Source organism: Hippoglossus hippoglossus, chromosome 2, assembly GCF_009819705.1.
Source record: "Hippoglossus hippoglossus isolate fHipHip1 chromosome 2, fHipHip1.pri, whole genome shotgun sequence".
Taxonomy (NCBI): domain Eukaryota; kingdom Metazoa; phylum Chordata; class Actinopteri; order Pleuronectiformes; family Pleuronectidae; genus Hippoglossus; species Hippoglossus hippoglossus.
In genome coordinates, this window is record NC_047152.1 from 3681018 (window position 1) to 3697364 (window position 16347).

Sequence of the window (16347 nt, forward strand, 5' to 3'; positions counted from 1 at the left end):
TCTTTAATAAAAAAGAATCACGTATTATATTTGGGTCTGAGTCCAAGGACCAAAACAGTCCCCATTTGAAACCACTTTTAGATTCACTAGATCCAGATTAATCCTGCAATTTGATGAAAGTGGGAAAGTGGATCCTTCCCCAACTTTAATGGTTTCTTTCCTAACTACGTTTTGGGATAATCTGTCCAGTAGTTTTTACGTAATCCTGCTAAATAACAAAACAAAAACAAACGCAGACAACTAACTAATGCTTTATATATAAAGACGTGTATGTTTTCAAAATAAAGCAAATCTTCCAGCCATGACTGGAAAAACAAGACGATAGATTAGCTGTCGCCTTCAGTGCTTGATGTCTGGTTAACAACAGTGATAAACAGCACAATAACGCAGCCTTTCAGCTCAGTGTTGTGGTTGGGAGATGGAGGGGGGGGGCTGGAATTAGATTAGACCATAATTAGATTTAGAAAAAAATCCATGCTTATTTCTAATCAATAAATTTTACACAAATACACAGTATTATGGACCCACGTCTTCATTTTTGTTCAATGATATGTCTCAGTAGAAATACATTGGTAGATTAAGGCATTTCTGCCATGGAACTGTTTCATAAATAGAAATGTATCAAACAATGAAGAAAGAAATGGTGAGTTTTCCCCAGCAGTAGAACCCTCTGATACATTTTGAGTCTTTATCTCCCTCTAACCTGTAGCAGCTGACATTAGGAGCATGCTGCCAGCTCGGCGAGGTCGAACCACAGGGTCAGATTGTGCGCAGGTCTTATCAGGCTGCGGCTGCCAGCTGCCAGTTGATATAACTCGTGCCGTAGCTCCAGTGTGTGCTCAAGTGAAATGAAAATGACATTTAAATAATATAATGGCTGTGATTTTTTTATATTTAGCAACACTATTTATGTTAACCTCCGCCAAGGCCCAACCACCCCCCTGTGAAACTACACTTAAATTAACGAGATCCGGTTTTTCTTTATGCTGTGTTTGGGTCCAACTCCAAGGAAAAAGGTTTTTGGGTTCATTTTTATTAACATTAAACCTCCCAGTAATAGGCTCAAGTTTAAAGTTTACCAAATGATTATATTCTTCTTGACTGTTATGCCTGAAACCAATTTAAACTGGGGCTTTAAAATATAAGTGAACACAGACTCAAAAGCAGCCTGAACCGTCCTTATGGCTTGTTGCATGTTCCACACAGACGCAAACAGATCTCCGGTCCTCACATGAACTTTGCTGAAGAGGTTCTCGGGGCTGCAGGGGCCACTGTGCATCGTGGGTGTTGCGGTTCGCCGAAGAATAACTGGGACGTCTAATCCAGCGTCCATTATTCTCAAAGCCGGGAGTTTGGAGCAGCTACTGTTTGTGGTCTCTGTCCTCCCACTCAGTGCTCGCTGCGGAGAGTTGACATACATAAACACACACACACACACAGAGGAGACTTAAGACTAAAGGAAAGTGGAGGCTCAGTGTGCTCCTACGTTTTGAATCCACAGTTTGAGATAAGGTGAACTTGTCAAACCATTATAACAGCTGTAAGACCTTTACCAGGTAAAACCGGGCCCAGTTCAGAAAGTCCATTTTGCTTAGGAACCTTCCTAACTAAGAAGTATTTCAGCGTCTGCCATAATAAGAGGTTACAATTCTCTAAATGATAAGGAAAGGAGCTTTAATGCTTCCTAATGTATCTCCTTTAGCATAGGAAACATCATATACTTACAGTATATCCTCCTATTTGCCTGGACACACCCACATTAATATAAAATAATTGCTGTTTTACTCTCATGACACGATCCAGAACTGATTTCTTCTATTGATTTCTGGACACAATCATTTATTTCCTCCTCGTATATTCCTCACATTATTATATATTTCCGACATTTCAGTCCTGTTTGTTTTATTTTTTAATTTTCAATTAAATCTATGTTGTTATTAATGTCTGTGAATAAGTGATGATTGAATGTTCAGTACCCGACATTTTGTGCGTACCTTCTGTTGCAAATAACGTTGTTTTAAGTCCTTTCCTAACTCCTCACGTCGTCTCCTTCCCGTCTTTCCTTGACCCCTTGACGTTTGCCATCGGGGTCAAGGAATAGTGGTTAGGAAAGTAGATTATTTGGACTTTCCCGAACGCAGCCCTGGTCACTAATGAAACAAGGGGACCACCCGATCAAACCATTTGAAAACAAAAAGGGGGTAAACAGCGTTAACAACAAGCTGAAAGCCCACGTTAAGAAACACCACCACCCCCCCGTGTTGCTGCAGCTCTTGGTACGGTCCGTTTACTGAACCCACCTGTGTCGTGTGTCAAACAGGAAGTAGAAGCACTGACGCAGCAGGTGGGAAAAGTCAACTCACCTCATTAATCATGAGAAACAGTGTGAAAATACAGTAATATAATAAACTATAAAGACAGGAAAGCAAACAGCATGTGATAAAGATGTGAGGGTGTGACACGTTCAACTTCTCTTGAATTTAGTGGTGTTATATTAATGTAGAGGAGCAAAACAAGTGCAGTTATCTCTCTTGGTATGTTGCTGGAGTAATTGTTGGAGGAAGTGAAGTACAAGTACGTCAAGTATCTTAAGTACTTTGTTACTTAGATGTGCCGAGGTGGAAGACATGAAGGAAAACAAGCTAACAAGCTAACAAGCTAACGGCCAAGGAGAGCGAGGACAGAGGAGGAAAGATGGAAGATAAATAATTACGTACGTAAGTGCTGAAAGATTTTTCGACAAAAATGGTGACATTACATGTGTGTGCGTCACCCTCTTGTTACAGGAACTGAGAGAAGATAAGGAAACTGAGGACACCAGGTGAGGTCATAAGGTGACAGAGGCTGCTTGAATATATCTCAAATAATGAAAGAATTAGTTGCAGAGTAGATGTAAAGGTAAAAGTTAAAGTTGAGGAAAGGGAAAATACTTATTGGAATGAGATTTATGATTTTATTTACATTTTTCTGTCCTGGCCACCACCTGTCGAAACTCTATCGCTTTTATATGATACTGTCGCAGCGCCCGTTCTTTATTACGCCATTGTTGTGTGAATGTCGGGGTAGATGCATTTTCTCTGAGTGGCGTTCCATTGCACTTTTCCAAGTAGGAGAGTGGAAAAACTCACATACACATAGAGAGGAATACCTGGAAATATTAGATGGAATGTGTTTTGCTTTTTGTCGTTGTCTATCCATAATGAAGAGTTTAAAACCACAAGCTTCTCACTTAGAAGAAATAATAACGTGACATTTGTCGTGATAGTTATCTATCGACTGATGGGAACATTTTCCCCCTCATGTTACAGAAACCGGGGGGAAGTAGCGGGCTCCTGCCACGTGATGAGGGAACTGAAGAGCAAGGTGAGCTCAGAAAAGATGTCATTTATTTTAAACTATTAAAACGTTGTGCGGAGGTAAAGTCAAGTATTTTCTCTCCTCTTTAGATTTGACACAGTTCTCAATGGCTTATCTTCCATATGCATGTAACCTTGTCAATGCAGGACAAAAACAGGCATGAAGATTAAAAAAAAAACTACCTGGTTTTATTGATTCCAGACATTTTAATCTTTTATAGATATAAAATGAATCCCCTTTTCACATTTTCCCTCTGAAATCCGCCACCGTGCATTAAGTGTTAAAGCCAAAAACTGCTTATAAAAATCACTATGGATTAGTGACTGTGGCGAGGACAGGGTATTTGTCAAGTATATTTAATACATTAAGGCAAATCAAACGGCTTTATGTAATGCATTAAAACCTGAAGAAGGAAATAAATTGAATTTAAGGTGTTTACCAGGATAAATTGAAGTCTCTCCGATTTCACATTTTCGACTGTGCACAGAATAATGTCTAGAAAAGCAACCGAATGTCGACACCTGCCTCTTTCCCCAGTGAAACGTCTTCATATAGCGTGAGACTTGGTGTCCTGGGAGCTCATTAGAGGAGAAAACCTCTGGATGTATTTGATGTCAGGCTGTGTGTGAGATGCTGTCTGTATTTCCTGCCCTCTGTGTCACAGCACATCAGTGCATCTGCTCACAGGTTATTTCATGTCTAGAGACCCAGACATTTTAATTCAAGATGAAGAATCAAACACAAATATGTCAGCTATTATAAACTGAGCAGTATTTTTCAGATCTAGCTTTCAACATGGAAAAATTTGTCCATGCAGAAAGGACACACATATCCTTAAAATACACACACACACACACACACACACACACGCGCTGTCTTGGTCACACAAAGGGACAGACTGTGAGGCTCCGCTGTGTGTTGTGTGTGCGTGTTGCTGTGTCAGTGAACACTTCAGCTCTGTCAAGATATCGCACGTCTCCCGACGACAGCTCTGGGGCTCTGATCTTGTGTGTGTGTGTGTGTGTGTGTGTGTGTGTGTGTGTGTGTGTGCGTGTGCGCGCGTGCGCGTGTGCGCGAGTGAGAGAACCCAGTGTTCTACAGAGCATGTGTGCCGACACCGCAGCGTTAACTCAGCCCTCGCCTCCGTCTCCGAGGATCTACTTTGCTCAGAGAGGGTTAGTCTGTGGTGACAGATGTCGTATAAGCCAGCGAGGAAGTGCCCTACGGAGGGAGAGAGTACGACAGAGACCCAGAGGGGTGGTCTCTGTAAAGGCCAGCGAGTTGATTGTAGAGCGGACAGTTGGTCTTTGTGGGTCGCTCAGTGGTACTTAATGACTTGACAACCTGTGTGACAAAATGACAAAACACAACCGTGTCATATACTTGAATAGGGATAAAGTGAACAATCCTGGAAAATGCTGTACAAAATAAACGTCATAATTCTGTTTACCTACGTAAAATATTATAACCTCTGCCGACATTTTTCCGTTCATTCCCGTTTGTTGGAGCATATTCAGTTTTAATTAATGCTGTTATCTCTACATAATGGCTCATGCTGCGTATGTGAACCCACCTTTTGTGGTCAAAGCTTCCATTTTTACGCGTGTGGTTGCATAGTGCACTTGCAAAAGTGCCTGAAAACACAACACTGCTGCTCTCCACTCGTCCCTGAATGCATCCTAATGGACGTGAGGCTGCTGTCACTCTGCCAGTGCGGCTCTCACCTTTTGTGGAGCCATTTGTCAGCGCAGTCCTTTGTGAGTGTCTGTGAGGTAACATGCATTTAGAGACTAATGAATTGCATCGTGCCATCACGTCTTCCTGTGAAGTGCGTCATTGAGGTGTGCAGCACCCAACTTCCTGATGTTTTCAGTGATAAATAACAACAACAGGGGGCATTTACCAGGCTGGGAGGGGCCGCGTCAAAGATGATAGTGAGTTGCATCATGGGAGGTGCGAGATAATTTTTGTTTACATCAACCAGACGGAGAAGTTTGACGCAACTGAGGCCGACGCAGTGTCATTAGTGGCTGCAAAAACAAATCTAAGAAGGAAATCTCATGTTAATCAGGGTGAAATTATGTATTTTTAGTTTATGTCCTGCAAGACACACAATTTTGAAGGTAACTTGCAGGCACCAGCTGCCGTGATGTGTGGTTGGTGATCTGTAGCTGTCTGGATCTATATTATATTCATTATTGCCTTCCTGTCTGCCCTGTAATGACTTTAGCTGTGACATGTCACCCTGCTGCCTTTTGTAAAAGTCTGAGTTGTGGGTTAGAGTCGTCCTCTGCACCCGTCTGACTCTCAGCTGTGTAGTTTCTTCAGTGATGCTTTAAGCTCACTCATATAAAGAGGATACTTACTGTACCTTGGCTGATCTCTGATTAGATATCATTGAAACCACATGTTGATATCATCACATCCTGTATCAGAACTGGGCAGCCGTGCTGATAACACCCCAAGAGGACAAACTGTACCTTCCCTTGATTTGTATCCTAACTCTTAATATCTAAATTTGACAGGGACATGAAGTGTTCTGTGTTTTGTTTCCCCCCTGGCACAGGACTGGTAGTGGAGTTTTTAATAGAAAGGGACTTACATTGAACAGAATGGAACAGCAGTTCACCATCAGTTTGTTCCATCCTGTAAAACTGGTGGAAATTCAGGCTTCAACCAATGTTTATCTTCAATATCAATTAATGGCCCTGTTGTTTTCAAGGTTAATGAATCTTTATGTCTATAAAGTGCCAGAATATATATTTTTTAAAGTGACACTTTCAGTTTTCCTCAGTCCAAGGTGGTGTCTTTTATAAAGTCAGTAGAGATATTCAGTTCCAAACACACAAAGAGTTGCTTTCATGTTTCCCAAATTAAATGATACAATCTTCAAATGCATTTTTGCTTAATTTCCTTCTTATGGACTGATCAATCTTTCTGAAATCAGCCTGACAGGCACTGACACTTTTTGTTACGCCCCCTTTAGATGATCATATAACTGTTTTCATTGGAAGAAACCTCGTGGAATCAAGAATTCAGAATTTGTAAGTTCAAATGCATGTCATCCTTCTTTCTAGACACTAGACATAGCATTTCAGATTGTAAAAACAAATATGCACAAAGTATTCGATCCTTGATGAAATTACTCATTGGAATGGTTGACTAAGGCCTAACCTCATCTAAGTTAATATATCAAATATATTTTTTGTACATCTAACCAATTAACCCTGAACCGTTTGTCCCTAAACCGAACTAATACACTGCAGTTAACTATGAGACTAATTATATTTCCAGTGGGCCTGTTTAATCTCATAATCATCCTGCAAGGAGTTATGGGGGCTTCTGCAGGCTCCTGTGACTGCTTTCAATTTACTGATGGTGCAGCGGTGTAGGAAAGATTGGCAAACGCATAAAGCGAGAATCAGCTCCGATGGCAAGTAGCTGCCCTCCCCACTTCGAGCATCAACGAAGCAGATGACAGCAAATGAACTTGTGGCGATTCCTTTTAGCATATTTGTCCCCAAGAAACCTCAAACTCACACATTGCCGTCTTTTTCAAGCTGTTACGAGCAGCCGACTGTGTGGAGGTGGTCAGGGATGCAATAGCCAGGTTATATGAAGCACAAATGGTCATGAGCCAAATAGGAGATAGGACAATAAATGGACTTTTATGGGTTTATGGGTTTTATTGTCGTCCTAGCTACAGGCAGATCCTTGTAACGGCTGCTGCCCGACATTTCTAAAAGGATCCAACGAGCCAGAAAATTTGTCCAAGAGCAAAGACGGAGCCACTTGCCCCCGTGTTGCTCTTGCGTGTGTGCGTGTCGCTGTTTGGGACTGGATGGGTGTCCGTGGCGTTGTTCGGTTCAGTTCTCCTGAGGGCAAAAGCGAGTCGCACAAATGTTTCTCCTGTTCTCATCCTCTTGCACTCCTCCTCTCCCTCCACAGTGCTCTCAATCTCTCCTAAGTATGCGGCAGGAAGCAGCCCTCAGGCAGAAGTTGTTTCTCAGGCAAGTGCAGCTGCCTACTCGCTGTGCGCACACGCACACACACACACACACACACACACACACACACACACACACACACACACACACACAGGAGCTTTATAGATGATTTAACTATGCCACTGCTCTAAAAACCTGTGTAGTAAAATGAGTTTCTGACTGAATTGGAGCACACAGAGTGTAGATATCTGTTTGGACTGTCCAGGGACTCGTGAGGTGAAACTATAGCTACCTTGCATTGCTTGACATTGACATTGATTCCTGCTGATATGTTGAGTTCTTGTCGAGTTTTGTTTCCGTACAGGGCTAAGTTCAAATGTGTGCTGCTGCTGAAAATGGCTACTTAAAATATAAATTGTCTGATATGCGTTACCTGTCATGAATATAAAATAATACATAAATCAAAATCCGACACATTATGGCAACCTACAACCTACTAATATTCAGACCTTGGAAAAACAAATGAGACATCTTGTCTACAGAGAATTTCTGCGATTTGCGTCACCAGCTTTTTCCCGCCCTTACCGCTGTCGCCCCGGAAACATGGGAACATGTATATCTCTAACTGTTTGGTTGTGGTGAACCTTGATGCTTGGTTTTAAAAGTGTAAGCATCTGCCTCCGCCATTATCTCTTTGAAAAACTGTTCATCATCGAAGCGCAATGAATCCTGGGACAGGTTGGCCTGAGAAGGATCCACCCATTAACGCCTCAATTGCTCGGGGATGAAAGGATGCATTTGTCGGCTTCCTTTTGAAGGAGCCTCCGAGATCTTCAAATGCAGGAGGCGCCTGAATTGAGACACAGCTCCTAAATGTAATCTATTTGTTTTTCGCACGATCTGGCAAATCTGCTGCAGGTTTGCACCCAGGAATATATTGCAAGTGCACTGGGTCTATTAGTGGTATGAAAAAGACTCTGAATTCTGTTGGATGCATTTGAAATCTGTAAATAAGGCACAACAGATCTAATGCTGGCATGTAGCGGCTCTAACCCTGCATTATTATATGCTGCTACTGCTAATTTCACACCATCCAAACCCAAATTTTGCCCACAACAAAAAACAATGTTCTGTCAGAATCCACCGAACAGGGATATAACAACCCTAAAAAAAAAAGCCCGAACAACATATTCTGTCACATCTAAATGTAGTCGATCGCATTATAGATTCTTTTGAACAACAGGTGTGTTAAATGACAACGCGCTTAGGTGAGATGAAGCGAGCGAGGGAGGAAAAGAGTGAACTGGATGAAAGAGGAAAAGTATGTTTGTTTGCATGCAGACCCATTGGGGAAATTGAGGCTGGGTGGTTTGATTAGATTAAAGCTTGCTTAGATCTACATACTGTTAATTACCTGTGTGTGTGTGTGTGTCTGTGTGTGTGCACGCTGCTGCAGGGCGGAACAGAATTACGTCGCCTGAGTAGGGGGTGACATCTGCTTTAAGCGGGATGGGCGATTATAGCAGCGTGCAAACGATAGGCACGCGTGTTTGTGTGCGTCTGTGTGTTTTTTGTGTAGTTGTGTGTCCTTTTGCAGCCTGAGCATAATAAGATAGTTCAGATAGAGGGAAAGTAACGTTTGTTTTTTGTCTTAAAACATCACATCTTGAAGTAGCAAGCCTTTAGGGTCATATCATTCAGCAGAGTGGGAGAAAATATACTTTATTACTTCCGCTATTGGTTATGTTTTCACCCCTGTCCGTTGTATTTGTCCCATTTGTACTGCTTACTTTGTAGTAAGATTACAACTGGGAGGATTACCATGACACTCGGTGGAAGGATGCATTATGGGTCAGGAAAGAACCCATGAAATTGTGGTGCAGATCCAGGATTAGGATAATTGGGCAAGATGGGGAGTTCTTCAGCATTTCCCAGGGAATAATTCATAGATCTCGATGGAAAAAAACAAAACAGGCACATCTATGAGTGTGTGACATTTGGTGCAGCTTTGGGCCTTGGCAGAGATATGCGCTCTACTGAGAGCCATACTAGCAGGAAAATATGTTTATATGAGGCCAATATTTAAAACTTGGATTGTATTCCAACTTTTATACAGTGAGTGCAAGTGCTTTATGGGTGTTTAGCAAAATCTGACAATAAATATATGCAATAGAACAGTTTTTCTCATCAATTCATGAGAAATAGAAATGATAAAATGAAATAAAGACAATTCAGATAAAAGACAAGACCAAACAATGTATTTAATTACATAAGATTTAAAAAAAAAAAGCTCAGAAACATTATCATCATGAGGAGGGTTAAAGACGTAGGTTCATGGTGTATTGAAAATGAGGATTAGTCACGAGAATTAAATCTTTTCTCTGCTTATAATCTTGAATCTTGATTTGTGTAATACCTCAGACGAACCACAATGAGTTAAAACCCAAGTCTCAGCTGGAGCCAGTGGCAGACTGAGAGAGAGAGAGAGAGAACTGTTTGAGAGAGTGTTCACTTGGAAGTGTTGAATAGGTTTTCAGGAAGTTGGTTTTGTTCTTCTCCACTCGGCCAACGTCATCTCTGGCTCGCACATTTTCCATCGCCTCGGCCAAGTGACTCTCTTTTCCTCTCTCACACGTGCTCGCAAACACACAACCACCAATGAATTCAACCAGGCACAGATAGGCCGGCTGCAGTAACTTGTATGGACACACACGTCTGCAGCCATGCAGGCTTTTTAAGATATAGCAAACTGGCTCAGGCAAACTACCTCCCTCTGACCTCTGTTCAACTACTAACTCACATGGACACACACAGTAATAAGTCTGCTCTTGGCCGCGAATGAAAGCTCTACATGCCCGTGTGTGTGTGTGTGTGTGTGTCTGTGAGTGAGCAGACCGTTTATCCACCGGTGACGCTGGTGGCACCACGACAATCTCGTCATTATTGGACTCGACACAAAGCCCGAAGAGGAGTAGAGGAAACCCAGAAGCAGAACTCACAGAACACAAACAGCAGTTATTCTGAGCCTGTTTAAAACATCTCAGTGGAATAAATAGGATTTCTTTTTCAGTACTACCATTCACCAACACTGCCACAGTTTTTGCAAGCATTTTCCAATGCGGTAAAGTGGACTTGTCTTGTTTTTCTAAAAGTAACCCAGGGTCAGTTACCAGGATTTAGATATGGGTCATATTGCTCATTTAAGCTTTATCACTACACAACCGTCAAACTTTTGACTTAACCACAATTTTCAGGAACTGTTTATAAGAAGCTTTGAATTATAGAGCCGAGTTGAGTTGACTTGAGCTTCACTGAACTTTGAACAATCTGCTGAACAGCTCTTTGTGCAGCGGTGGTAGCGCAGCTTCGGGGTTCTGCGGTCTGAGTCCTGCAGTCGGTCTGTACTTGCTCAATTACTGCAGGTCACTTGAGTTTACAGGCTCCCCACAGGCCAAGCAAACAGGCCATTCCAAACAGGATTAATTCAATAAGTTGTTGGCATGTGTAAGAAAATATTGTGACTGCATCTTAGTATAATTTGAGTGAATCATGTGCTCGATTCTAAGCAGCGTGTTTCTATGGAGGTGATGGGGTTCAGCGGCAGCAGCAGCAGTTCGTCATCCCTGCTACACTCTCCTGCTCTTTTTCACCCTCCCGGTCTCTGGGGTCTTTGTGCTTCAGGGGTTCCCTCTCAGTCATTGTGATGCCGAGTGTCCCCAGCAACAAGAACAGCCCAGTGTGGCCTCATGTCAAGGCAGGAAACTCACTTTTCTGCTCGGTGGCCTCAGTGGCAGGCGGGGACAAAGAATGCTCTGTGCAATGAACTGTTTACCTCCCTGTGATTATTTTTGTTAATGTTTACTCAGTCAACTCTTGAGAAAAAGTGCAACTTAACAGCCTTTTTTATTTTTTTTCTATACTGGGAGGACGTTTATCTTGAAGCTACAAAGCAGAATGTGGATGCAGGGCTTTGCACTGGAGAGACCATTTTATTTCAAACTGATTACCAACCATGTCTACTGTGCTATGTTAATGACCTACTTAAAAAACAAACAACATTTGTACCACAGACAATGAACAGAGCTCTGCAGCATTAATATAACAACACTGCTGTTTCTTTCGAGAACCTCTACAAGAGAAAAAACTCTGGTCATCCAGGCAACAGTGCTCTATAAAGACAATGCCAAGCGGTTAGAGAAAATCGAATAATGTCCATGTATTTCAGGTGGACGATAATGTACATGTTTATATACCTACCGCTGTTTGCAGCTGATGTGCAGCTGACTTCAGGGGTTAAGGTTTTGGAAAAGCCTTCATGTTCCTGGTAGAAGCCCGGTAAACGTGGTTAGAGGCCCAGGGGGGGATTGGAAAATAAGATTTGATGGCCATTTAAGCCCGGGTGAGCCCAGACGAAATAAGATTTGAGTGTCATTTCTCGATATCAACCCTGGGGCCAAAGTAGATGACAGATCAAAGATCACAAATAACAGGAAGCATAAATTCACTGAGAAGATGATGGAGGAGCGAGAGCAGAGGGGGGGCAGGCAGGATGCTGTTTACTGGTGCTGTGAGTGGAGGGTAGCTGGTAGATCGCAGTGAGGTTAGACTGTGGCTGGGTGCAGTTAAGTGAAGATGGAGCTGTAAGAGAAAGTCCTGACCCAATTTCCACAAGCATCTTTTTCTCTCGTCTGTTTCATAATGCATCTCTGAATATATATTTATAAAGCAAAATTTTCTTAAGCCAAGAAACTGCAGTAGTTGTGTCTGTTGAAAGTATAGTCATAAAATCCCAGAGTTATAAAGGCTATAATCTGAAAAAATATTTCAACACAAATTTGCAGAGTTTTAATCGATGGCTTTGCATATTTTACATTTACTGTTACATGCCTCAACATTAAATGCACTGCAGCAAAAAAAAATGTTTTACATTTATTTATCTAGTTTTATTGCTGCAGTGGGTGTTAATGGTGCTCGTTCACAGTTCGCGCACACTCACACAAGAGAAGTAATGTGTGTCCTCCTCCTTTGTGTGCTCCTGTTTGTCAGGTCCTGCGGTGTGCACGTTAAATATGTGCGCGTGTGTGTATCAAGACAGATGTGTGTTTATGAATAGAAAGAATTATCGCTGTGGATTTATGGGCCAGGGCGCCGTTGGCAAAACAAACACACAGGGTCCACGCACACCCACACAGCCCAACCATTTCTCCCGCGTACTGAAAGATGTGCTTGTCATGGTTACGGATGGGAGGAGGGGGGGGGGGGGGAGATGTGATCACACCTCTGGAGTGACACAAAAAATGAGGAATTATTTCTGCTGTAATTATGAAATATAGCCTGGAGAGACGGTGGTGGGGGATGGGGAGGAGAGAAACTACAGCAGAGTCGGGGGGGGGGGGATGAAAAGACGAGTGCAAGGAGCAAAAGGCCAGAGATAAAAAGAGCGAGTGAGGATAGAAAGACAGGTTAAGCCTCACCTGGAGGCATGGAGATATAAGAATTACCTTTGGTGCACTTACGGTGAGACGCTCCAGAACTCTGAGGCTGCGAGAGACAAGTCTGTTCAACCAGAACCAGAGGTGTCACTTCAAATATGTCCACATCGAAGCAATTAAAAAGCATCGTCTTTCTTTTCAGACCGTGTGCTTCGCTCCACGAGAGCCTCATTAAGATTTGAGAGCCGAAGAGATAGGAGAGCAGACGAGGTATTATCATTGGCTTAATTATGAAATATGGCCTTGTTAATTGTTATACAGCTTCAGGAAATCAAGGCGGTGGGAGGCATAGAAGCAGAAACAAACTCAGAAAGGAAAATGTTTGAGATATTATAAGAGCCCAAAAAAAAGGGAAGCAGGAGTGAAAAATGTTGAGATTCACACCTCAAGGCCGACAGGCGCCATTATTTATGTTGCAATGGTGATGACATGGAGGAGCATCTTAAGGGGGAGGACAGGTTCACACTCCTTCAGGTGAGGAAGGAGCCACAGTGTTGCTGTAAGGAAATCCTAAGGGTTTCTGTACAGGAAGGACTCGGATAACCAAGTGGCACTAAAACTCTACACTGCCATACACAGTTTTGAGGTGAATTCATCATCCACCAAATTACCCCTCCTGTTTAAATGACCATGATAATGACATTACTGATATATTATTCTAACAAGCAGATTCAGCCAAATGAAGTGAAATATATAATTTGACAGTGAAGATCTACCCCCATAAATCATCGCCAACCAATACATTGTAAGGTGATTTCTTGTGTTTTGCTTTTACATTTGAATACGACATTTCATTCACGCTGGATCCAGTATTTTTTATCGCTTTCTTTAACATCTCAAGACAAAATTACATTTTCCCATCAATATTAATTAATTAGTTACAATTATCAGGCATATTTAAGGGGACTGTTGGGTCTTGGTGGAGGTACGAGCTCTTCTCTAGTTTTGCATGTGTCTGCTGTTGAGCCGCAACTTTCTTTCATTATGGATTAAACTGCAGATCATTTTCTCAATCAATCATTGACCTTTGAATTGCTGTCAAAGATTGTGTTAAGTGCTCGTCACCATTTCCTGTGACCCAAGCCGATATATTCATGTTCACATTTGAGAATCAGTTATTATTGAATTTGTAGCGTGTATGGTTGAAGAATTGTTTGCAGACTATCTATAGCTGCAACACTTTGCCATTGGGTACAATTCATCCAGGTCGATTTAAGACTATGACCTATTTCTGCATGACGAAAATAGGGCAATTATTACAGTGGTAGAAGCGGAGCACGTGAGGACAGAGGGAGGAAATGTGTGCGCTATTCTGGTTTTGCATTGAGGTGCAGGATGTGGCACCAAAGCTGCATTTTGATCGGGATGTTTGGTTCTAATGAAAGGATTCCTTAAAAGATTGATCATGGAGGAGATGTGACATCATATTTCACTGTGCGAGAGAGAGTGTGTGTGTGCACGCATGTTTCCGTAACGTTGCCTAAGATGACTTCTGCACAAACTATGTCTGAGATTTCTATTTCTCTCCGTCAGACTGACGGAGGTGGCAAAAGCATATGTGTGAGAGAGGGAGGGCAAGTGAGATGCTCACTGAGGATTTTTTTTCTTTGCTTACTGTTTAGACTGCTTGGTAATTATCATATCCACCATCTGTCACAGAGCATATGATAAGGAGAAGGAGCAAGGCTGCCAAGGGGCGATGGAGGGAAGTGCAATCGAGGAGAAAGCTGCACAAAAGCATGTCAGAGTCGTGGCAGTGCGTCTCCCCGTGTTTGTTTATGTATGAGAGAGGCTGCTTGCATGCATGTGTCACTGCATACATTAATGCATGAGGGTGTGTTCGTGTGCAGCGTGATGGGCGGGCGCGGCGGGCACAACGAGAGCTATTTTTAGACGCTGCCTCACCTAGCTGTTAGCAGCGTGTTTACGAGGAGCCGAGAGGCATCATGAGGGTCCCAGCAGACCGAGAGAGCCCTGCCTCACGACGTTATGTCACAACTCACCCCACCTCTCTCCCGCTGTCTTCCTCTATTCCTCCTCCAGTCCCTGCAAACCACAATCTGGATAGGCCTGCAAACGTGCCTTGAAATAGTCTCTCTGCAATCAGTGCCACATTGGAGCAAGTGCCTCCTGCCAAACTGAAAGTCATGCCACCATTTGGAAAAGCCTACCGCCTGAAGACTGTAAAAAAATGAATATATATTCAATTTTTTAGGATGTAGACGGGTTTATAAAATGGATTTGTTTCTCCTGATGAGAATGAAGAGATCAGGATCTAGAGAAAACTAGTAAACAAGTGAGAATATTACACTAAATGACCAGGTCCTCCCTGGTGCTGCCATCTGTTTATTCATTGGTGCTACCACAAGAACAGAAGGCGAACCTGGCAGTGAGCAGCCACGTTGGGACTAACTTCTAACAGCTCTGTGCCGAAATTCAGGACAGACTTTTCTCACCTGCACTGGCAAAACACTTTCAGGCAGTGTAGTGTAAAGTATAGAAATACAAAGGTGCTCTAGCATATTACAAATAACATATAATAAATGCATCCTGGTTATTTCTATTATAAATTTCACATGGCCCTTCTTTTTCCTGTTTCTTACACTGCATTTAAACGGAGGCAGATAATCCTGCGGGGTTTTTTTTTGCAGTATCATCATTATGTCAACAATGCCTTTTTTTAATTTAAATTTTATTATTTATATTTAAAAATGTATTATTCGCATTTGCATTACGAAACTCTGTGTTTAGAAGCTGAGGTGGGTTGTTTTTCACCAGCACGTAACTAGCGTGGGTGGACGTGAGAATCGGATTGTATCGACTCATTCAAAGGTTTGTTTATGCTATTACTGACGATCATTGAGAATGGGGGGGGGTCTATTTTTAGCCACTGAAAAGCCGTTTCATGTGTCACTTTGAATGGATTGAATTCAGAGCGATTGGAAACTCTTTGAAGATGCTTCAAACAGCCTCAAGAGTGGACACAGTATTTACGAGGTACGATAACACCGCCGCTATCGCCGCTATGCTTGTGGATTTTTAGGGAAAAAGAAGGAAAGGAGTGTGCTGACAGATGCACAAAGTGATCTAATGAGCAAAAAATTATTTATTGAAATTAAACGTACATTAACCTTTAAAATAGCTTGACAGCATCATTATTGCCAACACTGTAAAAAAAAAAAAACTAAACTTTTGAATAAGGAGTTTTACTGCCAAGTGTCTAACACACTGCCAGACCTGCTTCATATGGTTCTCAGTCATATTGAATTAATAGAACCCTCTATGCAAATCATATTGGCAAATGGCCGCGTGGTGAATAACACTGAGTGCATTTAAAGTAGCTGTGTGTGTGGGTGGGTGTCAGTTTGTGTTACAGGGGACAGCAGCAGCTGTGGGCAGAGCAGGATGTGAGCACGGTGTACACTGCAATGTTTATTAAAAGGCATATGTGATTTAATGTCAATTCTGAATATTAAACATCTCTCAAATGATCAAAGGCACCTTTTAGTTGTGTAGAATTTCATTTTATCAGTAGTGTGTAAATCCATTAA

The 16347-nt window shown here is 42.2% G+C and overlaps 1 long non-coding RNA gene across 2 annotated transcripts in view; it reads left to right on the plus strand.

Annotated features, from left to right (window-relative positions):
• The first annotated feature begins 2743 nt into the window (after positions 1-2743).
• The window catches only part of LOC117776512, a 45470-nt gene continuing 31866 nt past the window's right edge, over positions 2744-16347 (plus strand). Inside the window, exons 1-2 of one of the 2 annotated variants that reach the window (XR_004616452.1) lie at positions 2744-2821; positions 3309-3363. This is a non-coding gene — a long non-coding RNA (uncharacterized LOC117776512). Of the gene's footprint in view, positions 2822-3265; positions 3364-16347 lie in introns of both variants that reach the window. The other variant, XR_004616451.1, reaches the window with a different exon arrangement.